Source organism: Parasteatoda tepidariorum, chromosome X2 (assembly GCF_043381705.1).
Source record: "Parasteatoda tepidariorum isolate YZ-2023 chromosome X2, CAS_Ptep_4.0, whole genome shotgun sequence".
In the NCBI taxonomy this organism is placed as follows: domain Eukaryota; kingdom Metazoa; phylum Arthropoda; class Arachnida; order Araneae; family Theridiidae; genus Parasteatoda; species Parasteatoda tepidariorum.
Window position 1 is genome coordinate 43,192,224 of NC_092215.1, and position 27,008 is coordinate 43,219,231.

The 27,008-nt window shown below is 29.1% G+C and overlaps 1 protein-coding gene across 1 annotated transcript in view; it reads left to right on the plus strand.

Annotated features, from left to right (window-relative positions):
• LOC110283119 (uncharacterized) overlaps window positions 1-27,008 on the plus strand; it is a 298,424-nt gene that overhangs the window by 224,176 nt on the left and 47,240 nt on the right. The gene's annotated exons all lie outside the window — the stretch shown is intronic.

Here is a 27,008-nt window from a genome sequence, read left to right on the forward strand (position 1 = left end):
AAAAAAAAAAAAGAAACTCCGTTTCGCCTATATTTGGATTGCAAGGACGTGTAATTTTGTAAGTGGCGGGGGAAACTATGTCTGTCTCAAGGTTGCCAGACATCTCCTGAACTAATTAGTCATGCGCAAGTGTGGGATAACGGTATTCCCTACTGTCCCTATCTAAATTTTACATTTTAACATGTAAATTAATGCAAATGAGCTTCATCGCTAACTTTCGAGGAGGGGAAGATTTTTTGACGTGTCTAAACTGGTAGAACAGCTGACTCTGGTCACCGTGCGATGCTCAGATTGTGTCAACACTCATTTTTTGTATTATATTTCACTATCAAAGGCGTGTAAGTTATTCAACAGTTGTATATAGTTTTTCAATCGTTTTTTTCTGTGGTTCTCTGCGAATTTCCTAAGTTTTAATAAATTCAATATTTTAAATATGACATAATTACAATGATATTAATATGATATAATTTTTTATCTTAGAAATCACTTTTGAACATGAATTTTAGTAATCACTCTTTATTAGCTTCAATTTCATCGCTAACCCAAGTGACTTTTCAATTATATTTTCATCAGTGACTGTCCAATTTCCACACGTATTTTTTAAATCCTGATCTTTTTAATAGAACATTGCAACGACTCGCGAGTTTCAAATCGTGCTTTCTATTGGTATTAACTTTTGACGTGCCTTATTAGCGTCAATTGTATCGTATTTTTCTTTAGTTTTTTGGCATTTATTGCCATATGCGCAGTACCACGTGCTATGCATTTCCACGTGGTTTTGAAAATTCGGATATTTTTAATTCAATAATTTTATATACTTTAACTTACTTGTCTTGTTATTTTATGATACGTCACTCGAATCGTATTTTTGAATGTGAGCTTTGTTTGTTCCAATTTCATCGGAAATTGAAAGGACTTTTTTTTTTATCTTTCTTTCGCCAATTACTGCGACGCTTTTCCAATGATTTTTTGTTTTTTTTTTAATAACTCGACACTTTTAATGCAGTATTAGAACAACTTACGACTTTTGAATCGCGCATTTTAATAATCATTTGTGACTTGATTTATTTGTGACGATCTCATTATCATTCCACGTGATTTTCCAATTGTTTTTTTTTAATGTCCTTGTTACACATGTCCATATGGTTTAAAAAATCCCGATATTTTTAATACGATATTATCAAGACTAGCGCGACTTTAGAATCGCGCAACTCTTAATAATATCGTATTAAAATTATTTATTTTTACCGGTTTCCTCGCCAATCCAGGCTGTTTTTCAACCTTTTCTTTACAGTTATTGCTGCTACAGTTTTTAATCTTTAAAATACTCGATATTTTTAATACAATCTTATTTTTACAACACGAGAAATTCGAACATGGGTTTTTAAACTGCTTACTATTTTCCAACTTAACGTCTAATTTTTAATAGCTCAAAAAATAGTGATTGAAATATCATTTATGACTCGAGATTCATAAAATCTCTTATAATTCACTAAATATGACTGTTCGAAGTTCAAAATATGTTGAATTGTATCCAAACTGAGCGTTGAATCTTATTTTGAGCTATTATGGGTATGTTTCGTTTAAAATCCTTTTTGACGCTATAAAATGTCTTTAATTAAAATATTTAATTTGCATTTACATTGTTCCGTAAGTATTTTTTTTAAATTCTTACCTGAAGATTATAGTTAATTTATTTTAAAATAAACTTTTGCATGACGTAATGAGATAAGAAAAAACCATTACTTTTCCCAATCGTTATATATATTTTTTTTGATAAATCTATTTTTGATAAATAGCTTTTGATAATAGAAGTCACTCTTTTATTTTAATATTTGAGTAGATAGGAAAAAGTGTCTTGTTAGAATAGCAAATCTATTTGGTGACTCATTATTCGGAGAATTTATTTTTATGCAACGCCTAAACTAACTTATTCTAGAGTGAATTTCATTATGATTTATAATCATAATTTTGGCGATATTAATATCTATTTGGGGACTCATTATTCTGAGAATTTACTTTGATGCAACGCTTAAACAAACCTGTTCAAGAGTGAGTTTCAATATGATTTATAACAAGGATTTTAGCGATATTAATATCTATTTGGTGACTGATTATTCAGATAATTTATTTTGATGCAACGCCTAAACAAAATTGTTCTGGAGTGAATTTAAATATGATTTATTATAAGAATTTCTTTTATAAAAGAAAATTTTATTCTTACTTTTTTTCAATATTAATTCGTAGCATGGATTTGTTACTACACTTTCTTTCCATAGCAGACATAAAAATATATTACTTTCTACAATTTAAAATAATTATTCCCATAAATATGAGACAAAACTTTATTCGAGATTTCTTAGTTTACTTAGTTTCAAGTTTACTTTGTTTTTATTACTTGTGAAATTAGTTGAATAGTTATAACTACACATTTTTAAATGTTTATTTTAATATTATCTAAATTGTCTTTATATATTTAATTTTTGTTTTTGAAATAAATTAGATGATTTGTAATAATAAATTAAAAACTTTAATGAAAAATAAGTAATTATAAGGAAAAACACAAAACATATTTTCTCTTGATATATTTTTCTTTGGAGTTAGAAATACTTACAAAATTTATTCCGTAATACTCGTATGTGTTATGAACTTCCCAGTTATATTTTGCTCTTAAGCTCTTTATTTGCGGAAATTTTAATTAACTCAACAAAAGATAAGAATATTCAGCATATTTGTCTAAGTCATTACGAATAAGCGTACAGACAAGTTTAAATGATTTGTTTTTAATAATTTGGTTCAGAGAAACATATAATTAAGTTAACACATACATGACTTTTACCACTGAAACTATTTTAATTTTATTCACAAGACTTAATGCTGATTGTTTGAACAGCAAAGAAATTTAAATATATTTTTCACAATATTTTATTTTTAAGAAAAATATTTCCGCAATTTACTGCATTCTGCTTTATTCAAAAGAATTTTATTCTGAATAATAAGACCTTATTTAATAAAAAGATATCTCAAATTCCTTTTTGGATGGTTTGGCCTTCATCCCAAACCATTCAATCTTGATATTGATTTTAAACTTATTTATTGGTTTTGGATGTTTGAAAACACACTTCTCAAACTTCAGTTTATTTTTAAACAAAATAAAAACATCAGTGCATAAAGCACAATTTTTTTTTAGGAACCTACGCTTATAAAATTCTAGCAAGTTTTCCTTAAAAGAAATGAAGCATTTTAAATATTATTAAAAAAAAAATCTGAGCTTTTCCTCCAGAATCGATCAATAAGCAAACTTTCAAGCAGCAATCCTATCATTGTAAAAATTTCGAAAAAAGTATAGGATCAATCACAGGCCAAAATAGAAGTAATATATAAATGTCTAATAAACTAAAATTGGAAGAAAAAAAACTGGGCATATAAGGGCAAAAAGGGGCATATTAGGGAAAGATAAGTAGCTGACATTTAAAGACGAACTCTGGCGAAACTATTCGGCTTTGAGTTTCTAAAATTCAATAGAAAATACTTATTTGGAATACAATACATCATTATCAGAAAATCGTTGCTTTATTAGCATTTTGTGGAGGATTTTTTTTTTAAAGTCACACCCGAATACGATAAGAAGAGTTACAAATATTAATTTATTTTTGCTGAAATTCTTCTTGTAGTAGCTGTTAATTTAAAAGCAACAACACGGCAATGGCTTGCTTTTGACTAAAAGAGTAAAAACAGCAATTATCTACTAAAAACAGCACTATTAAATGTTTTTTTAAACAGATCGCTCTTCAATCTAAAAAAATACTTTTTGACTGGTTGCATCATTAGATCATTTTTATTTATTTTATTTACATGTAATCTCCCGTTCAAAATAGAAAAAATGACCATTTACGCTATTAAAAATTTTGGGGCGGGGCGAATTGAACAATGTAGTTCAAATTCGTTGCAACTTTGATATCGTGCTTAGTTTAAATCAAGGTACTATTATTTTTGTTCAACGTTTACTCCATTTCTCTGATCATGCGATTAAATGCCTTTCAATGATTTATGGATTTATGTAAACAATTCCCAGCGAGCTTTGAAGAGAAAAGTGTATGACTGAGATATTTAGGCCAAATCTCAATTAAAATTTTCCTTAAACGAAAGTAAATGAGCCAGTATTAGCAATCGCAATATTCGAGTACGCCATCTGGAGAGAAGACCAGCTCCATGTCTTAACCCTCACTCCTTCTTTCTCCTACTCTTTTCAGTTGTATAGGAATGTACTACAATATTTCCCCCTTTCTTAATATTTTTCGTATTTAATTGCCAAAAATATTTCTTAAAGTTTCCAAGATGCATTCTTTAAGAGCTATGTTCAATGCAGTTTTGAGTTCCATATAGTTTCCTAACTTAAAAGTTTTTAATCTATTTCAAAATCAAGACAGAAACTAGCGTGCTCCCTTTTCCTATGACTCTCCACACGTTAGTAGTGAAAGCGTGCGAAGTGTTGCCATAGGTACAGAGTTCCACTCTACGCCACCTGTAGCCCATTTCGATCGCCAATAGCCAGGGAAATTTTTTGCGGAAGTGTAGTTTCATACAAAACTGTTTTGCTATTGAGTAAACCTTTGAGTATTGAGTAACAAAGATATCAATTCTTTTTTTTCTGGAAGTTAAATTTTATATTCTTTTTGGAAGACTCCGAATAAAACAGATTTTTAGAAAATCCTGTTTAAAATTTATAACTATGTCGTCTAAGATATCAGTTTTGAGGATTAAAGGGAAAATTTCCTTAGAACTTCAGCAAAGGCGGATAAGTTATTCAACAGTTGTGCTTTTGCATACAAGACTGAACTGTAATGATCATGAAAACTTTGAGTACTAAATAATAAAGATGTTTTTGTCAATAAAATAACTTGATTAGTTGAAAAATTAAAGCGGAAAAAGCCGACATGTTTTAAGCTTAAATCAGGCACCCATTATCAAGATCGATTGACACGTGTTTGATTAAAAAACAGATTTAAAAAAAGAAATGGAGCTATCTGAAATTTTGGAGCCATTGAAGGTTTTCGATTGAAAAGTAAATTTTTCTGCTTCAATTTCTTGGAATTAATAAGTATTTAAAAATTATATGCATTTTTCTTCCAGTTTTAAAATTTTTGTCTTTATTGGGAAACTCTGAATAGGATAACTTGTTTAAAATCAATAACTATATCATCAAAAGTGTCGACTTTTTTGAATTTCCTGTCCAATGAAAAATGTCCTTTGTAATCCTTCGTGACAAATGATCGTTAAAACCGTTTCTTAAACTGAAAGTTCTTAGAAAAGAATCTTAACTGTTGTCTAATTGTTTTTCTTTCGTGACGAAGGTATATAAATCCATAGAATAAGTTTACTTTTAATCATATTGATTAATTGACTGTGAAGAAAGTGTTTTCCAGTACAATAAATCACAAGGGAGATATTAAGATGGCAACATCTAAACAAAAGTTTTATCTCTTTTGAAAGATAAATTGTAGTTTTATTTCACATTTTTGTATTAGCATTTGTTTAAAACTAATTTTTAACTGTTTGCTTGAAGATGTTGTCTTATTAAGAACTAACTTCTAAGCCTTATGTTATTTTTGTTACACTAATGCATTTTTTAAACTAATTGAACACAAAATGTTTTCCTCAATTTGCCTATATGTTAATTTTCAGATTTGGTAGTAAATTGTTAATACTTTTCAAGCCAAATATAAATGTTATTTTGGTAATAAAATGAACTTAAAGAAACAAATTACAAACATGGAGAAGTATAAGAATTTTTATGTTACTTAATTAGAACTCGCTGAATGAAACGTGTGTAGCTCATTTTTGCAAAATATTAATTTAAAAAAAAGATTCGTAATTTTCGAAACTATCTGTTTTTTCCCCAATAAACAAATTCCCCAATAAACAAATTCCCCAAAATTCCCCAATAAAATAAAATAAAATACTTGATATCTTTGCTGATAACATCTTGTTAAATATTGCCGTTAAAATGCTTTAATTAGTATTTATAATAAGATAAAGTCTCAGTAAAATTTCTCGCGTATGAAAAGAGAGTATTAGTTTTTATCCAAAACGCGAGATATTATAGTTTTAATCCCCCAAAAAATTTTATTTTCGAACAAAATACAATCAACTAAAGTAAGCAAAGAATCTTAAGCCTAGATAATACCTGTTGCATAATCCAAGTGAATAGTAAACCTTTAATTGCAGAGAATTTTAGAAAAAAAACACCACAATTTCGAGACTACTATCTAGGCGATTTTGAGAACCCGCGTTTTTGAGAACGAGCTGTTTTTTTTTAATATANCTACCCATATGATTAGTTTTCAAACATTTTTTACAGGTATTAAAGGAAAAATTCAGAACAACGTTATCATTATTTTTATCATTTCTAATCATTTATCATTTTTATATGGGGAATTTTATAAAAAAAATATTCGTTTCATATAAATTAATGGGTCTGTTTAAAAAAAGTGATTTCCGGAAAAATGCGTTTAAATATCGCGAAAAAAAACTTAATACTACTTTAAAGTTTGAATGATTACATTTATTTAATTTTTATTTTGTTTTTCCCATCATACATTGCAACATCTTTAATATTATACAAATAAGAAAATCTAATAATAGCCTCAAGTTATAGCTATTTTCTTTAATAATTAAGATGTCCACTGTAAAACTGAGTTTCTCCCATCTGAAAGGAACCTTTCGAATTTCTAATGACATCGTTACTTATTTCTCAGTTACAAATTTAAATATGGAACTTCTAATTTGTTAGATAAACAACAATTTCTCTTGATATCGTAATGTACCTCATTAGTCGAATATATTTACTCAGGTAACTATATAAATTTCATCTAAGCCATTCTGGATTGTCAATTCAAGTAAATTACGTTATCGTTTGAATTCGTTACGTATTCTATGCGAAATATCCCAGAATGTTTACGTTACTGATATTATCATACAATTTAACTGACTGCAGTTGATAACTTCAAGATTACATCCGTTCACAATCAATACAGTATAGATTTTAAAACAAATATCAAAACGAAAACCATTTATTTTTAAATAATAAAGTGTGTACATAAATTTAAAATGCATGTAATCAACATCAAAACAGGTCAAATTGGAGGTTAAAACTAGTAGTCGTTAGTAAATAAAACTAATGTTTCTAGTAGTCGTCTTTCAATTCCTCTCTGCATTTAATCAAGCCTGCCTTGTTGTTTATTACCTTGTTATTGTTACATTGTTATTCTTTATTACATCGTTATTGTTTTCAGATTTCGAAAGTTTTTTTTTCTCTTTCCCACTCTTAAATAATTATTTGCGACCCAGAATGTATCCTTCGTTTTTTCCATTTTAAATAATGATTCAGAAATATACAATTAAGGATGGTCTTTACGGAATACCCTGCATGCATTATATGTGAGCTGAACTTATGTTTAACAGATATTTTATCGTTTCTAATTTAAAATGAAAAGTATATGTCGTCATCAGCTAAATTTTTAATACTATTAAATTGTTAAATAATAAATTAAAATTGTTGTACCTAGGGAGGCCATATTGCATTTCATTGAATGTAAGAAAATCATGATAAGAATAAATTATACTTAATTTCAAGTTTACACGACGTAAGAATTTAGCTGTCTGATTTAAGTATTTATTACCTTAATGTTAGTTTACTGTAAAAATTTGAATTTTTCGAATAAACTTTAATGATACACTTCTAATTTAAACACAAGCCGTAAAGAAAAAAAAATTATGAATGCCTGAAGTTTTATAATTTTTGTCAGAGAGAATTAATTTTATTTTTTAAACATTAGATTTTGTCATTTACCAAATAATAAAATTTCAGGAAAAATATTTTAATTTGTTGTTTTGGTTAAATTTTTTATTCAAGTGCTTACAGGTAAAAAGTAGACCTAATAAAAACAAATTAAAACATCGTGTACATACAATAGAACACAAAAATCTGATAATTTAATCAAACAGATTACAACACTATTAGAATTTTTATTTTAAAATTATGATATATTAACCGGCAACAGTCTGTCTATCCAATTGACCTTACAGTTTATTAAGTAATTAATGAATAAAGTCCAATTTACCGCAAAGGAATATTTCGTTGCCTTTATGGGTGTGAAACCTTTTATAACTAGTTTGGTTAAAAAACAAGAAATACAAAACTATACGGTTTCGTAATAATTTTCAACTAACATGTTATCAAAACCGTAAAAAAGAAATTTAACTGAGCATTAGAGTTATGCTGTGTTAAGCTTTTAGTTAGGTAATGGGCATTAGCGTCAGGTTGTGGTTAAGTTGTGTTTTGTCAATTGAACCATGAAGCCTAGCTTAATTAGTAATGGTGTCATCTATCGTAAGTGATGGAAAATATTAGACTTTTTGTGTTAAGCAGCCCTGTGGTACTGTCATCTTTGCGTAAATGAGAGTTCCATATTCCAATTGTCCAGGGTCGTCAATTCAGGAGTGCAGGACACTGGAATGAATGAAAGAAATATTGCAGTGTTCCCGCTAGGTTTCGAGTCCCCCTTCAGCCGGTTATCAGATTAACTGATTTTTACTTTGAGCTAAAGTATGTACCCAGCAGCAAAGAACTAAGTAACTTCATAAGGACATAAGGTGATCTATAACAATAACTATAAACATTTTAGGCAACTTATTACTATAGATTATTAGGCAGACATAACTTATTGCTAGATTTTCAGGCATCCACTGTTATGTTTCGATGATGGAAAATAAAAATATGGATTTCTATTCCTTATCACATGGCTTAGCTTCCAACTCTCAAAAAACGTGCCCTCTATTCTCATTGGCTATAGGCCTAATTGATAGGCTAGGATAAAATTTTGGCTATTTAACCGTATTAGACGAAAACAGTCAATAAAGACTTTTTGAGTTAGAATACCTTTAAGATCTTGAATACCATCTTTTTTATGATTATTTGATTGTTCTGGTTGGATATGATAAAATATTAATTAAATAAATAGTTGTCTAATCATTTTTTCAAAAAAATTTCTAATAGTGTTCAGGGTACTTTATTTAAGTGAACATTTAAATATTTTGAGGTAGATTATTTCGTTATAGTTTTCTGAGAATATATTCAATGATTTGCTGTAACATTATAAATTTTAAAAAACGAAAGAAAATGGTAAAAAATAAAAGTGTAATAAATTAAGGAATATGAAAATTATTATATCATCAGACATATTTTTGATACCACTTCTTAATCGCATTGACAATGTTCTACACTTTTCAATGTAAATGATTCCTTGAAAATTTGAAGCTTATGTTTGTTACAAATAATTTGACTCTTGTTTTCGATATATGTGGCTAAAATTTGCTATTTTCTGTTTGAATATAGCTACATTATTTAAACCCTTTTTAGCTTTAAAGTCTTGTTTTATTCTTACATATTTAAAAGCTATTTTTTTAATACAAGCAAAAATACTTTTCAAGAAACTTTGTCAGATTCATCAATTACAAAAATTCTATATATTAGCGAAAACAATTCTGCTAAAAACCCAAATCGCAAAACTGAAAATGTAAAACATAAAAAATAGAAATAAACTTAGAGATAGTCTAATAGAGATAGTTTTAGTCAAACTAATAGAGATAGTCAAACTTAGAGATAGTCTTAGAGATAGTCAAATTAATATGCGATAGGGAAAAAATACATAATGTGTAAATAGAAAGTTTAAAAATAAATATTATTTTTAAATTTATATGAAGTATAAAATTAGCAGAGATCATTTTTAATCTACTTAATTTTTTATCTTATTCTCTTTAAACTCACCATGCTGAAGTGACGTTTAAAATAATTGAGACTTTTTTTTAAATTTGATGCTGATCTTTGTGTGATAACAAAAAGTTAAACACCAAAATAAAAATATATATTTTTTGACACATAGAGAAAAATTAAGTTGTTTTCTAAAACTTAAGTCACGTAGCCTTTGACACCAATTAAGATTAAAGAATGTCAAGTTTTTTCAGATATCTCAAATAACGTCTGCGCCTTAGGAGCTTTTGATATTATCAAACACTGATATATTTCTGAAAAACTAACATTTTTGAAACAAATTAAAATAGGTAAAAAATCGATGATAGGTATTTTAATTGAATTTTCTTTCAACTGCTCAAAAAAGCGCTTTGTTAATGATTTTGGTAAAGTTAACAATAAAATATTTTTTTATATTACGTGATAAACTTGATAATTTTATCATGGTACCTATATAAAAATAATATTTGATAATTTTAGCATGGCATAAAAAACTTTATTTGTTTAATTACTTTCAAGTGTTCCATTTTTTACTCAACTTGTGGTAAAAAGAACTATAATTTTGAAAACCAGAATTTCCGACAAAAAATTACGATATGAATGGAAAAACTACTAAATAAGTGGTTAATTTATTTGAAAATATTTACTTTATTTTTCTACTACAGTATAATGTTATTGTTGTTGGGCTGGGATAGCCAGGTTAGTAGTTCTCTGAACCCATTTCCAAAAGGTCGTGAGTTTGATCCCCGTCAGGTAAAGAATGGTGATTGGTGCACGTTAAATCTGTCCGATCACAAAGTCCTCAATGTTCCCATAACAAATCATACCTCTGGTGTTACTGAATTGGAGATTGATCTTTCCTTGGTTCAGGTCAAAAGTACGATCTGTGGATGAATGGATGGGTCCGCCCTATAAACGGGCTGTGAATAATTCATGTGGTAGGTATAGATAGCGCCACTGGAAAACCAGAAGAGCACCCCCTTTACCTTGGATTTTTTACCAGAAATGTCATTATCATGCTGTGCGAAAATTTTAACAGTATTTCACCGTATACCCTTTCAACAAATTGAAATCTACTTTATCAGAATAACTTCACTATTTTTCAAATAACATAAACAAAAAATACATAAATTGTTTGGAATAAAACGGATCAGAAGAGTTTTATAAATTGTAGAGAATAATACGCCTCAAAGTCAGTTATTTGGAATAAAAATGGAGATAAGAGTTTTTATAAGTTATTTAGAAAGAGAAATTAAAAAATAAGAATTTTTTAATAAAACATTATTAAACTTTCAGCAAGTTAAATACAATAATGAAAACTTTTATATATATTATCTTCATTTTTTCTCTAAATGTTATTAAAAACTTGGTCTCATTGCGGCCTTTTTCTTCTACAAATTCCTTGTTTATTTTCCTTTGATTTTGTTTTCGTTCAAGTCAAAACAAATACTGTCCTCTATGCGCCACAGTGAAATCATATAGAATTTTACTTTATTTTTAAGAATTTTTGCAAAAATAATTTCCTATATTTCGATTATGTAAATTCTTTTTATGATTTTTATTAGTAAATGAAAGTGGTGCATTGATGCCATACCTCAAGCTTCAAATAATTAACTATAATCAGACGATTTCTTAAATAAATATAGTGCAAACGATACTTTCTAATTATAGGATTTGATTTTCTACTCATGAAAAAAAGATTTTATAAATTAATGTTTCAGAAAATGATATCTTTTTTGTTAGTACACTTTGATCCTGTTACGACGTATAGTTTGTTTTTTTTCAGCGTATATTGTAATCGTATCTTCTTTAATCGTATCGTACCATAATCGAATCGAATCGTATTATTGTATTCTTTATTTATTCCTTTCCTTAGTTTCATTAAAAATTACTTTAATAGAAAATGAAAACAAACCATATATTTTGATATTTTAAGGAGGTTTGAGCTCGTCTGGTTTCATACAAATACCGCCCACGCAAATACTCATAATTATAAAATAATTAAGTTACTTTTTATCGAGGATTTTTGTTTTTAATAGAATGCGTAAAAACTTAGTTGTTGAGTGTTCTGATCACTACATTTTTAGTTCAGTATGATCTTTATCACAAAACGGGTGGACATTTTAATGATTCTGCTTATAAATCTGTATGTCGATTTTAATTAAAATGGAGTAAAGTTACGCCAAATCTTCCGTAAAAAAGAAACCTCTTTATTCAACTGTATATTTTGAGACATTTTCCTTTTATTCGTTAAATTAAAAATTACTGAAGCATGAAGTAAGTAAGAAATTTTTAATTAAAAACTAAAATGAAAAGTAATTGCTTGGAAATATTTAAGTTCCTTTTTTGTAAGGAATTTAGTGTATTTTCAGATATATTTAGGACATTATGTTTAATCGCAACTCTATTTGATCTTGTTCTCCAGAAGAAATTTAAATCAATTTGTTGAAATGTGTATATGTTAATATTAAAAAAAGATTACATAAATAAACAATAATGTCCTTTAATATATTGTGGAAAAGCAAGTGTTATTCAATAATACTAACAATTCAAAACTTATTAATTACCTTCATAAAATTATAATATTTCATGAATTTTAACTATGATATGCATAAATCCAGTAAAATTAAGGATAGAAGTGCAATTTATAGTGTTTCAAATGATATACAAAATAAAGGCAATATTTAACAGGGTTTGAAATCTAAAGAGTATACTATAATTTTAAGGGAGTATAGTTTTAACTCAATCTTTTATTTTCAATTATTTTAATTGTTGCTGCACATATTTATTGCTAAAATATACTACGATCTTACTAGATCATCAAAAAACATTATAATTCAGAATAGAAATTATAAAAAATTTTAACAAGAAATTAATATTTTTAAAATACTACTCTATTTTACTTTGTAAAAACTGCTTGTAAAAATATACAAATTTCAAACAGTTATTTGTGTTCACGGTTACAGAAAGGTTTACAATATTTAAAAATTATGCATATAAAAGGTACAGATTTTAAACTAATACGTACTAAATGAGCCTAATTCATTTTGAAAAATCAGCAATGATAATCCTAAAATTTTATTTATTTAATAATATTAAATAAATAATTGTGTATAATGAGATTTGTAAATTGACACATTAAAATAATTTTGGAAGTACCTAGTGCACATTTGCTACAAAAAAAATCAAGATTTTGAATTAAAATAAAATTTAAAATAGTTTGATTTTTTAACCCTTCAAAACTAAAATGAAAATATTAAAAAAATGTGTAAAAATGAATTACTTTACAAAATCAAAAAATCTAAATTAGAAAATAAAAGCCATGAAAAATATTGTTGATTGGTCAGCCTAATTATAAAAATCAAGAGAAAACTAATTAAAGGGATTAAAATGTAATGACATCAACTTGGCAAATGAAAATAAACACACAATAAGTATTTGAAGACAAAAGAATCTTAAAACAAAAAAAAATAGATTTGAGAAAATCGAAAGTGAACTCAAAAACATTTCAATTTTCTTTAATTTTCAATCTTAAAGCACAAACTTATTCTAATTAACCTTAAAAAACAAATGCTAATTTATTCTTTAAATTAAGAGTTTATATGCAAGAAAATAAAATAAGTAGGATTTACCCCTTTTAAATGATTTTGAACTTTTTGTTGCATCCCCGATCAAATGGAAGTTACGCATCAACTTTCTTTATTTCATTTTTTTAAATAAAAACTACGAAAGCTCAAAACTTTTTTAAATCACAGGCTTAGAATACGCATACACTTTTGAAGAGAAAAAAGCAATGACTTTTAACCAAACCATAAAAGGATCAGCTTTTTCGAGTTTAAATACAGCATTCATCAAAAGTTATCACTTTTTTGAACAATTTTTAGTGACATTATCGTTGCTATCATTATCATATGAGTTCTTCGTTTACATATTCAAATGAAACAATATCAAAATGAACCATTTTTAAAGATGTGACATAGGGTATCCAGCTGGTCGTCCTTTTTCTCCAAATAATAATTTACAACTGAGTAACTAAACATCATCAAAGATCAACAGCAAACAAATAACATTTAATGCAAGTAGAACAAAGCTTTTATAAAGTAAAAGCATCAATAATCATCTTACAACGGATTCAACACAAATCAATGAATTTTAATCTTGTTACCAATCTTTTAAGGACGACTGAAAGTTCAAGTTAAAGTGATAACATAAAAGATTCGACTTTCTGAATTTGAGTCACTCCTTGAAGAAAAAAATGTGCTGACGATAAAAAAAAAATGGTGGCAGCTGAGATTCGCGTTTGATTTCAAATCGTTTATGCTTTTTGCGAACAAATGGTTTATTCTTTTGAATGGTTTTCATATACCGACTTTCTTTCAATATAAAATTTGATAAATTGCGAAAATAAATTTAAAATTTTACACAAGTTATTATTTGCATTTTAAATTACATATCAATTAGGAAACCTAAAAATGTCTCAGCACAATATATATGTACTTTAATGCAAAGTGATTCATTTTCTATTGACATTTTGTCTGCATTTCTTCCTGTAAATAAATCTTTGTAGTACAAACATAATCAATGTTAGTCCAAATGTGCGCAAAACAGAAAAGCATTTTATTAGAATATATCAAAAATGCTTAGTTTATGGGATTGTTCGTTCAAAAACTTTATTTTTCTACTTCTGCAATAAAATTTCAGAATAAAATAGATTTCATTAAGATGGTTAGAGACATTTTCGCGAAATTGGAAATTTTTAACTAGAATCGCATACATCTATTTTAAAAACAAAAGAAAAAGACATCCAATTTCCTTCACGAAAAAAATATTTAAGTAGATTTATTTAAACATTGTTGGGTATTTTGAACAATCTATTTTAACAATTCATTTAATATCTTTTTCTGACACTGTGGGCGTTTGATAAATAAAGCGATAATTTACGTAAAAAACTTTTTAACAAACACGTTTTTCATTTTTTTTTCCAAAACCATACTGAGAGGGTTTTTGGAACCATTTAAAAAAATCACACGTGAATGTAATTGTTGTGACCTTTCGTGACTCTATTGTGATTCATGTATGTGACTCTATTGTGATTCGAATTTTAGTGAGAAAAGTCGCAAAAAATAATCCTGTATTTTTTGACAAAAAGCAAAATAACTTAATATCATGTAAATATTTTACTAATTTTACTGATAAAAGGAATTGCGTCTGAAACACTGATATCTATTCTAAAATTATCATATTTGCCGTCAACATGCCCAAGTACTTGGGCATGCTGCCCTTTATTCAAGAAAGGGTTGTGCACCAGGCCCGTAGCCAGGGGGGGACCGTCGGGACAAATCCCCCCCCCCCACGAAATTCTGGGATTCAAACTTTTTAGTCCTTCTTTGAGCCTCTCAGTAAAAAGAAAAACAAGAACTGTCGAATCAAACCTTTTACTAACTAACTTTATTAAGCATATTTCGGGATATTCCGGTTTGTCCTAAAAAAGTAATCGAAAATCTTCAAATCTTCATCGCATGTCTTTGTAAACTTTGCTTACAAATTGATTATAATTATTATGTAATATTAATTGAAAAATAAGTATTATGTAATATTTCAAATTACTAGCTTAACTTTTGCAAACAACAGAATAAACGATATTTGTTACAATATTTTTCCCCTACTTTGCATGTCTGAAACTGTCCTTGCTTCTTACCATATCCCCCCCCCCCCGAAAAAATATCCAGGCTTCGGCCTTGTTGTGAACCCTATGGAATATAGTATATGAATTACAATAAAAATATTTATTTTTCTTCTATCACATAGATGTTTCGTTTGCTACTATTTTTATTTTAACGTATTGACTATCTCTATTGTTATTTTTGTAAATTGTCAAATTAAATTTGTAATTTTATACTGATTATTATACGCATTTGAAACCAGTATAATTCATCAAATCTAATAGTATCTGAATACAATATGTAATTAAATGCAAAATGTATAATATTCTATTGAAAATTTATCGACACTTTTTCTCGAAAAAAAAATCTGTGCATTGCAGACGCAATCAACATTAATCCAAATGTACGAAAAATAGAATAAAACATTTAAAAGGAAACATTTTATATGAAAAACTTTAATATGAAATAATTGTTCATACAAAAATTGTGTTATTTTTTTACCTCTGCAATAATATTTTTGAATAAAATAAATCATATCATGTGTGTAAGTGGATATAAAAGTTTCGTAAAAATTTGAGATTTTTAACATGAATTTTAAAGAAATTGTAAGCATATACACCTATTTTAAAAGCAGATAGAAAACTATTTTAAACTGTTTTAAAAAACAGTATCTTTTTTTCAAAAGCATCCAAATTCTTTCTTCAAATAAATAATATAAAATAGATTTGTTTAAATATTGTTCGATATTTGGACAAGGGGTGTTAATATTTAAAATCTTTTTCTGACACTGTGCTTTAGGGAATGGAGCAGTATTGTACCGAAGCAACTTTTTTAAACCAACGCTTTTACAGAAATAATTTCTTGTTCGAAGTTATGCGTGAAAGCTTTCTAAAATATTTAAACAGGTCACACTTTTGAATGCAATCATTGAATGTCATGAAATAATTTCCATGGGAATTTCAAGGGATCAAAGTGGCAAAACAATTTCCAAATGACTTTAGTCCCAGTAAAATATATTTGTGGCCACCAAGTGACAAATGTCACAATAAATCGATAAAAAAAAATGTTAACATTAATATTTAGAAAAATAAATGTATCACGATACAATTTTCAGTTAATTTTAAACTTTTTAGCTATAGTATTTTTATATGTTAGGATAATTTCTACTTTTGACCTTGCAGTAAAATGAATAAAAACACATTTATTTCATTTTACAAGAGTTATTTAATTTTACAAGAGTTTAGAGGACAATTTTTATATTGAATACACGATCCTCGGTATGCATGCAAAACAAAATGGTTTACTGTTTTATTTGCATATAAAGATTTATTCGCTCGCTGCAAAACACCCTTTATAAGCCCCTGTTCAAGTTTAGAAAATATTTCTTGAATTAGAGAGTTGTTGTTGTTACTTTACGTCGTACTACAGCTGCACAATGGGCTATTGGCGACGGTCTGGGAAACATCCCGCAGGATGATCCGAAGACATGCCATCACAATTTTGATCCTCTGCGGAAGGGATGGCACCCCCGCTTCGGTAGCCCGACGACCTGCGCGCGAAGTCGAGCACTTTACGGTAGCACAGTTTAACGAGGACCAATACCGCACACCCTCGGTCCCTACGCAGACTGATCCAAGTGGTCACCCACCCGCACACTGACCATAGCCAGTGATGCTTGACTTCGGTGATCTGCTGGGAACAGTGTCTTAACGATCAGTCCACTGCGGGACTTGAATTAGAGAGAAACATTGCAAAAATGCATCTGTTGCGAAGAGCAGGTAGCTGGTTCGAATCCCATCATGTACCAGATTGTATGTGTGTGCTGTCTTTTCTCTTGTGCTATCTGCATATCGACTTGAGAATCGCTTGTAACGAGAGTACAAGCCTGCGTACGTGTGCGCAACAGTAAATAAATATATATATAAATAAATAGATGCATCCGAGATTACGGTTTGATTTAAACCAGCGACCTCTTCCCTTCCATTTTAGATTGTTGGGACAGCCCTAATGTAATGATTTTATTTACAATAATATCGTATTTAGTAACAGTTAGGCTACTGATTTAGTTCAGCAACGTCCAGGCATTTGTACATTTACAAATGCATATTTTTTTTAATTTTAAATGTTAGTAAATGATAACTTACAACTTGCATAGGAAAAAAAATCAACCGATATTAAGTGTTAACTGCACTGTTAATATTACCTGCTTTTGTTTGAAATTACCTAATTCAACCCCATTTACTACCAAACAACATGGTAATAAAAACTATATTTTATTGTGGATTTTGGCAGAAAGTCATTACCAAAGCACTTTGTTGCAAATTACTTTATTTTTTGGTGTTCCCATTGAGCTATAAACAAGGTAAATTTGACTGTATTCTGGTTGTTTTGATCATACTGTTTTACTCGTTTAGAGTCGAACAGTAAGCTTCGTCTTATTTATCACCTTGGTTAGAATTAATGGCTATTACTAGCCAAATCATGGATTCCTTACTCAATGTTGGCGAGCGAAGTTTTACAACTATACTTCATAATTGAAACCAGGAAACTGTTTGGGTTCTTTTCCTTTTTACAAATAAATTTTTAAATTGAAAAATATGTTTTGTTCCAAAGTAGTGTACAACAAAATAAAAAACAATTGTTATTTGATTTTGAACTCTAGGATTTTACGAGTAAAGATATAAACTCTATTATATATACTTCCTCATAATTATACAATCTATGGTTTGATTACCACCTTATGTATTTTCTATTTGTACTAAATAGGGTTAATAGTAAACTCATTTATTTCTTTTCTCATAAAATGCTCAGGGTGTTCTTCAAAGATCACCTTTAATATGTATTTCAGGAATCCTTATCAAGAATGAAAACAACACATACACATGGGTAGTCACAAATTAATATTAAAGCGAGGTAAAAAAAAAAAAATTATGAATTCTATTTTTTAATAGAAAATGTCTGTATTGATTAACAATATCCCTCTATCTATAATACAAAGAAAATCTGTACTGGATAATATTTTTTCTCTGTCTATACTATGAAAAATTCTTTTACATACCGATAAAGACTGTATCCATTTTAAAGATTTTCTCTGTACCACCTACATAGGAAAACTGGTAGGATAGCTGACATAGGTTTTCCCTTAAAGATGCAGATTTTTTTAGAGTATGTTCCTAACAATAAATATATCTCTGTCGTATAACGTAAAAAAATAGTAAAACCGATTTTGTTTTAAAACCTTTAGGAAAATTTGCTATATGTTTGCCATAAAAAAATGCCATAGAATATTCCTACGGGGTTTTGCTTATGTTAAATTTCACTATAAATATATGGCAAAGCTTCGCCATAAGCCTATGGTAAATTTTTGCCATACATATATGGGTAAATTGTATAGTAAACTTTTACCATAGGTAAAACCACACTGGGATTTCCTATGGGGTTTTAAAAAATCAAGCTTTAAAATTACAGTGTGCCCTTGATTAAATTTTTCCATAGGCAACGGCTTCTTCGTTGCTCTATGGCAATACAACACATATGGAAATTTATCTATGGACAATAATAAGCAATGGAATCACAGTGAGCTTTCATAACTTTTCTCAAGAATAGCTATGCTACAAGATTAATTATAATAAGAGAAATTAAGTTATTAAATGTGTCAGAAAAGACAATAATTATGTAAAACCCTTTATCGGACAACACCGAGATATTTACGATAAAAATTAATTAGAAAACAACAATGGTAATATGAGTAATAAAAATATCAAATGAACTTACAGATTTGTTGGTTCCCTATTGTTTAATCCATAATCAATCTTAACATAAATATCAATTGAAACAGTAGAAAGGCACAAAATTTAACATTTGATGTTAACGAATTTCACACGACATCATTGTAGCAGCGAGTGATAATTTGGTTCTAGATTATTTAGTTGTTTATAAAATAGACTGTATTCAAAAATTCCTACTGGTTTCGACAAAAACGCTGTCAAAACCAGTAGGATATTGATTAATTTCAAGAAGTTTATAATTCAATTTTGATAGAAATTCGAAAAAAAATAATAATAACTGAGTTCAAAAATGAAAAAAAAAAAAACTTCTAAGTCTTTTTGTCCGAATAATGCTAAATCGAGGTATCGGAGTCTCGTACATGCCTTGCCGTCGTCTTAACGGCAGTGTAAATGTTTGAAGTTGAAATGCTGATTTATCGATGAAATAATCGAAAATAATTTTAAATAACTGTAAATTTCTATAAGCTGAGTGAATTTTAGTTAAAAGTGCATCTAATTTTAATGGATTGGTTTAATTTATGCATCTGAATCGCTGGAGTTGAGGTAAAACACGCCTGCTACCTTCCGCAACCATGCCCACTCTCCCATATGATGGACGCATGCATATCGCTCATGCGTTGCAATAGCGGCACAACTCAAGAAATCAAGTTTTGAGATAAGTGGGTTTAAAGTTTTCATTGCTAAGGAAAATGCATAAGAAATACTTTAGTTTGCTTAAACGAAGATTACCTGTAACAGCCATCCCATAGACTGCTGAATTCAAACTGTCTTTTATTTTAACTTTTTATACTATTTCATGATGTATGGGATAGGGGCCTTCTGCGCGGCCCAGGTGGCCAATTTTTTATAAATAAAGAAAGAACAGAAGATTACCTTCAAGTTGAATTATGAGTTGTGCTGGTATTGCTGTTCTTAGTTCAAAAAGCGTGCTTTTGAGTTGTGCCACTATTGCTGCCCATGAGCGATATAGTGTGTTTTCATTAGTTTGCCATGTGACTATGATACTTTTCTAATCGTCGTTGAATGACTGTATACTTAGTTATTCTAGTCAATGAGCTGCTTGGTCAATGGGTAAGGCATTGAACAGTTATGAAGAACTGGTGTTCAGAACTGGAACAGTTGGGAAGAACTGGAACAGTTTTTTTTTTTATTGTGAATTTACAGTATTTTTTTTTGTTGATGAATTTGCTTAGAAAAAAGAATTTAAAAAAGTGGCTTTCGCTAGCGAAAGTGAAGGTGATAAGGTGAAGGTGCTAGCGAAAGTGAAAGACTCATATTTAACTTTTTTTATATGCCCGAGATAATTTGGGATAGTAAACTGATGGTAAATTATATATTTTTTAGACATAAAGAAATTAAAATTTCCACTTAAAAGTTGTGTATTATGTTTTGTTTTAGTTCCTTGCATTTATTAATGAAATAAAAAAATATGTTGATTTTTTGCATTTTTTTTTCAAAAAAGTTGGCAAGGGGAGTGGTTAAAAATTAAGTTGTTACGAAATTAGATTTTAAGAACGTAAATTCCAGGTTTTAAAAATGTTTATACAAAAATAGATATTTTAATCTTTGAGAAAGCAAATAAAAATGTTTTGTTACATATATTCTATGTGGTTCAGCTTTAAGACGTAATTAAAAAACTAAGCTATTTGTAAGATTATTTTGCCGACAAATTATAACCTAACATAGGATAAAATCCTTTTATGTTTCAGATAATATATTTCGAAAATATAGTAAACTGCATACAAATATCAACATATTTTGTAAAAGCATAAGGGTAATATCCTTCAAATTTAGTTTAATTCTATGAAATAAGACAAACAGTAAGAAGCTTAAAATAGTTATTTTTTGAAAAAGTTAAATATTTGCTAACGTCAAAAAGGAAAACAAAGATGTACTTAAAAACTATAAATTGTAAACATTTTTGAGCTGTATTCAAGATCAAATAAACTTCTTAAAAGGCCTTTTGAAACAAAAATAATTCAAAGTAAGTTACAAAATAAGGGAGATTAAAAGTGCTATTATCTTTCAATGCAAGTTTCACTGCATAACATAACTTGACAACTTCTTGCATCACGTGCTTTGTTTGTAATTAACGTCAGCTTAAGGAAAAGATTTTAAAGCTTCTAACGTCTGTTGAAATCTGCATAGAGCTAAAATAAACTTTTAAAAAGTAAGTTTAAAGACGTAAAATTTTTCGATATTTTAATGAAGTAAATTTATGTCTCTACTAATAAGTTCATAGAATTACATTTTCTTAAAAATAAATTTTTTTTTGAAAAATTCTTATACAATGAATAATAAAAAGAACATATTGTTTAAGTAAAATTGTCAGTGATTTATGATTTTCTCTTAAAATAGGAAATAAATTCGAAATTAATAAAATATATTATTTTTAATTGTTACTAGACAAAATAAATTTTTTAAAAAAATTTTTATTTATGTTTCAAAGATATTTTTCCTACAGTTTTATTTCTTACTGACCGCTTGATCATTCATTTGAAGGGTTATAACATTATTTGAAGAACAGCTTTGACAAAATGAGAACAAACCTAGAAAAAGTAATGACGAATGCAAAATATTTCTTATGTATGAAGAGCTTTGTGGAAGAACCAGCTAAGTGATATTTTTAAAAGATTTCTGGGTAAAAGTTCTTACTTTAGTCTTATTACAACATTCGTTCATATCACTAAATCTATTAATTCCGAAGGTACTCAATGGAAGGACTAGTTAAGTGATATTATTTGAGTATTTTTTAGATGGAAGAACCGGCTAAGTCACTTGGCGACAAATAGTCAGGAAACAAATCCTAGAAAATCACTTGCTATGTCACGAACGCTATGTCACGAGGAGAAAAAAATGGATGATATTGAAAAACTTGAACCAGCAGCTTCCATACATACATTAAGAGGAATTTATATTTTTTTACGAATCAATAATTTTATACTTTATTTTATAACCGTCGTTGAACAGCCGACACAATTTTATGAGTCTCCGACTACTAATGTTCAACTCCGTAGCCATGTATTTTTGAACCCAATCCAGAAGACAAGGAATCTCCAGATTCAAATATTGGGAGAAATTTGCCTTCTTGAACGACTTTTTGATGGAACTAACCCGCATTTGCGTTACATGGAGAGGAAAACCACGAAAATCTCCAGTGGTTAGCCTGACGGCAAGAGGACTCTAACCCATGATCCGTCTACCACTGAGGATATTTTACGTTAGCACTGTAGTCGGTGCAAGCCAGATACGGAATTCGCCTCGATCAGTCATCTCAGGGATTCGAACCCGATTCCTCTCATTGGTAAACGAACTCTCTATCCCCTGAGCCATCATGGCTCAGTAATCAATAATTAAAAAAAGGCAAGAAAATAAACCCTTAAATAGCTTTAATACATTTTTATTTCCTTTCTGATTCGCATTAGTTCTTGTTTCAGACACACTGCCCTGGTTATAAATTATTTTTTTTTCTAAAGCAAACTTGCCTTAAAAATAAATATTACTTTGTGTTTATGCAACTTTTTTAGTTTATTGTTATTGTTACCAACTGAATACTCGTTCTTCTGGGGGGGGGGCTGAAATAAAACTAAATAATCAATAAATTGATAATGACCAACAATAGAAAATCGTCCTCCAAATTGAAAGCGAAATGCGGACACAATTAACTTAAAATACCAGTTTTTATTTATTTATTGTTATTTGTTACTCCTGCTGATGGCATTATGTTATTAGATTAAGCACAACATATTTTCGTTCTCTCAAAATGAAGATTAACAATGTTCAGTATCACTCTGCTTATTCTATGTTCGATGCAAATCACCCCCCCCCTCCCCCTGGTAGTCAGAAATTGCTATTATCAACCATTTTTCTTCGGTACTTATCCCATTCGGTAAGCTGTAAAAAACTTATTTAACCATTACTTACATTAGGTGCCATGATACGTATATTAGTATATATACGGTCCCTGGCGCCAAATTATTAGACGCATTATAAGATTCTGAGTAAAATCTTAATTATCTGGTGATACTATACAGCTTTATTATTTTTACGTGACTGAAACCGGTCTGCTCTTGTTTACGTTCCTGGATTGTTTGGTTAAATCAGATGATATATAATATAAATTTGACGATTAGATAAATCAGACGATTTATTAAATAAATATCGAATATTTATTAATATGTTACCTATTACACTGTTACCTATTACAGTTTATAATTAATAAGCTTGAGTTTTAATTATAAAATTTTAATTTTGATAATTTTTAGAGAAATTGAAAAAAAATTATTGAATATTAGAAGATTTTTTAGCCACGGATTTGCTCGAATTGGATTTGCACATGGTAAAAATGTAAATTTGGTTAATAAAGAAATTTTAATGTCCAGTTATTTAAATATCCAGTTATAAAAGTTTCTTAATTGCTTCCCTTTCTATGCATAAACTTATTTATTAATTTTAATACTTCATTATAAATCCATAAAGGTATAAAAATCTTTTCAAACCGTACAATAAACCTTAGGTATTCAAGAAGATAAAAGCCTCAAAAGTAAAAAAATGAACTAAGTTTATAAGTTTATATTAAATATTTGAATTTGTGAAGAAATTAATAAAATTTAATGCTTTTTTACAACTTTCATGTGTACTAAACTCTCATGTTTAGAAAAGAAAAAATCATAACATGTTTTCATAAAATAAAATATATTTTTATTGCAAAAAACATTTATTATTAACCACTTTTCTGCAGTTTTAAACAAAAATAGGAGAGAGAATTGTTCCTTGAAACAAGAAATGTAGTTTAATTACCGTCAATACGGAAGAGTATGTTACGTAACACATTATTACTCTTAGTCGACTATTATTCACTATTTGTCGACAGAATAATTGGTAGCTGTGTGTAAAATGTAGTTATTTTTTCCGTCTATTTCCATTTTTTTTTCAACTGAAGATCAGTACAGCAAGTAAAAATTCACTTAATAGCACAGGATGTTACATCAATTATGATAAAATATTACAGCAATTTAAATGCATCACTGTGTTTCTATTCGCTTATAATTCGAATTCATTATATTACTTTTATGCTAATCATTAATTTAGATTCTTTCGCTTACAAATGTATTTATAAAATGTTTTTTGTTTCAGTAAATGATCTGCTTCTATTTCCAGTGACATTCTTTTAAAAGGAAAATATATTTTAGTAAAAGTGTAAAGATGTTTATAAAAGTTATTTTGTGTTATAGGACAAAATTTAATACCAAATTATAATACCTTAGAATAATCATCTAGAAACTAATCTTTGATGGTATAAAATAAGAGAACACCCAAGAGAAAACATACATTTATGGGGGGGATCCNAATGTTGCTCGCCTCCGTGACTTTGGTTCACAGGTGCCCACTGGGTAACGCGAAATGACCAACAATTCTGGCATACTATAGGCAAAAGATTCAAATTCAGTGCCTGCCATTGGGGAAAAAAATATTTTAGTAAAAGTGTAAAGATGTTCATAAAAGTTATTTTGTGTTATAGGACAAAATTTAATACCAAATTATAATACCTTAGAATAATCATCCAGAAACTAATCTTTGATGGTATAAAGTAAGAGAACACCCAAGAGAAAACATACGTTTATGGGGGGGGATCCCCCACAATGTCGGTAATAAATCTTGTCTAATACTACAAGATGAAATTTGTGGATTACCCCTTATCGTTTTGGTTTTTCTTCTAAAAAGTACAAAAACTTCTTAGAAAATTGCGTGAAACTTTTTAAATTTTTGAGATATTCAAATAAAGCTTTTATCATTAGTTGCCTAATACGATTCCTTACAAAAATATGAAAAATCTTTTTCAAATTTTGTCTGAGCAGTAAAAACCCTGTGTTTAACGATTTTTTTAAAATTTTAAATCAACAATTCTGCAATTAAATTTAAATTTTTTCAAAAATTTTGCTTAATTCCATTGAATATTTATGAAGTTATAGCAAAAAAACGTCAAGGCGAAAAAATTATTCTTTTATAAAAATGTCCATATCTCCATAAGTTTTTACTCCAAGTTTACGAAACTTTATGCAGTTATTTAAAATAACAACTAAAATAGTCTATGGAAGTTTTTTGCTTGATTTTCTGGCATAGCGTATTCAAAAATACTTTTCTTTCGTAATTTTTCGTAGGTCTTCATAACCTCTGTAAGCCTTAAATCGTATTGCTAAGTATGAAAAATCGCATGAACTAAGCATCTCTAAAGCTAAAAGTTAATTCTTTAAATATTTCTTGGTAAATTTAAAAAATGTCAAAAGCTGAAAATTTAAAGTAAAGCTGATTTCATTATTACAGAATGGTGTAGTTTGTAACCCTATCTGGAAACAAAGACCGAATTTTTATGTAAAATCCTTAAAAATTCAAATATGGTAGATTACATTTCCTGTGACATCAAAGGTTTTTTTATTTCCCACTGCCCGCCTAGGGAATGACCTACGTCATACAGGCATCTGAAGTGCAGATTGGTTGGCCACTTTTCCAGGGGCACCGCATTAGGTAGGCCAACGTTGCTCCCACAATAAGGATAGATAGTACAGAGAATGAAAAAATATCCATGCCTTGCCCGGGATTCGAACCCAAAACCTTTCTGATTAAAGGCCAGTTCCGCGACCTCTACACAGGCCGACCGGCGGACACCAAATGTTCTAGAATCTCTTTTTGATTTCGTCATCATTTTCTTAATTTCCTAGAATGGTGAAAACTATAAGTTCCAGACTTCAAAAGTTTTTTTTTTTAATCATCCCAGTTCCGCCTCTTCCCACACATATGAGAGGAGACGAGCTCAGCCTGAGTATGGGCACAATACGGACTCGATGTCGTAAGCTAAAAGAAATTTTGAGGCTAAAGATTAGGCTTAAGTTTTCTAAGGCCCTGGGTGTGCTGTCGGTTAATGTATCGCTCACACCGATGTTGTAGAACTAGGGGTGATGTGCTCGACACTTACCAAACAACTGCTGTGCTTATGCAGCAGATGCACATTAAATCTAACCTGGATAAATGTCCTCTTATTGATTGTTGAGTAGAAGTTTGGAGAGACTAGTAACCAGGAGCTATCGTCTGACTTGCGTCAAAGCTACATGGCATTCTTACCATAGCCGTTAAAAAAAAAAATTGGAAAGCGGAGTTATTGGACATGGTTGGGTGATGTTCGGAAATTTTTATTTATTTGCGTACAACTTCAAACAAAAATATATACTAAAATCTGTTTCAGTTAGTAAGTGTGAAATAAATATAAAAAATTATTAAACAGTAGAAATTTAGAAATATAACGCCTGAAGTGGACTGATCGTAAAGACACGGTTCCCAGCACAACACCGAAGTCAAACATTACTGGCTGCGGTTAGTAAACGGGTGGGTGACCACTTTGATCAGACTGCGTAGGGACAGCGGGTGTGAAGTATCGGTCCTCGTTAAACTGTTTTACCGTGAAGTGCTCGACTTTCCACGCAGGTTGTCGGGCTACCAAAGCAAGAGAGTGATCCCCATGGGCATTCTTCGGCATGGATGGCATTCTTCGGATCATTAAGAGGGATGTTTCCCAAATCGTCGCCAATTGCCCATTGTGCAGTTCTAGTGCGACGTAAAAAAGTACCTACCTACCTTAGAACTATAAAAAATTATGATTCAGAAAGGAGTAATTCAAAATAATGTATTATCTAACTTCGTGCATTTCGGTTTTATATATTTTAAGAATTTCGATCTTGGTTGATCTATCGA